This window comes from Arachis stenosperma, chromosome 9 (genome assembly GCF_014773155.1).
Source record: "Arachis stenosperma cultivar V10309 chromosome 9, arast.V10309.gnm1.PFL2, whole genome shotgun sequence".
Classification (NCBI taxonomy): Eukaryota; Viridiplantae; Streptophyta; class Magnoliopsida; order Fabales; family Fabaceae; genus Arachis; species Arachis stenosperma.
Window position 1 is genome coordinate 132,869,007 of NC_080385.1, and position 915 is coordinate 132,869,921.

Sequence of the window (915 nt, forward strand, 5' to 3'; positions counted from 1 at the left end):
TAATTTTCGAAAATTATCAATCAAATTTTCAAAATGTTTTCAAAATCTTTTAATTGAATTTTCGAAAATCCACTTCCCTCTTTCTCACATCCTTCTATTTATGGAGTACCACTCCTTCTAAATGCACAATTCGAACCTTATCTAATTAAAGTTCGAATTCTTCTTCTCCTTCTTCTTTCTATTTCTCTTTTCCTCTGACATTTCAAGGAATCTCTATACTGTGACATAGAGGATTCCACATTTTCTTTTTCTCTTCTCTTTCATATGAGCAGGAGCAGAGACAAAGGCATTCTTGTTGAAGCTGATCCTGAACCCGAAAGGACCTTGAAGAGAAAGCTAAGAGAAGCCAAAGCACAACTCTCTTTAGAGAACCTGACCGAATTCTTCAAAGAAGAAGAACCCATGGCAGCCGAAAACAACAACAATGCCAACAATGCAAGGAAGGTGCTGGGTGACTTTACTGCACCTACTCCTGATTTTTATGGGAGAAGCATCTCTATCCCTGCCATTGGAGCAAACAACTTTGAGCTTAAGCCTCAATTAGTTTCTCTAATGCAACAGAATTGCAAGTTCCATGGACTTCCAATGGAAGATCCTCATCAGTTTTTAGCTGAATTCTTGCAAATCTGTGACACAGTCAAGACTAATGGGGTTAACCCTGAGGTCTATAGACTGATGCTATTCCCTTTTGCTGTAAGAGACAGAGCTAGAATATGGTTGGATTCTCAACCTAAAGAAAGCCTGGACTCTTGGGAAAAGCTAGTCAATGCCTTCTTGGCAAAGTTCTTTCCACCACAAAGATGGAGTAAGCTTAGAGTGGAAGTCCAAACCTTCAGACAGAAGGATGGAGAATCCCTCTATGAAGCTTGGGAAAGATACAAACAATTAATCAGAAGATGTCCCTCAGACATGCTT

General features: G+C 39.3%; 1 non-coding gene across 1 annotated transcript; it reads right to left on the reverse strand.

Annotated features, from left to right (window-relative positions):
• Window positions 1-807: 807 nt before the first annotated feature.
• Window positions 808-915, reverse strand: LOC130953192 (small nucleolar RNA R71). Its single transcript, XR_009075365.1, has one exon. It is a non-coding gene; the product is annotated as a small nucleolar RNA R71 (small nucleolar RNA).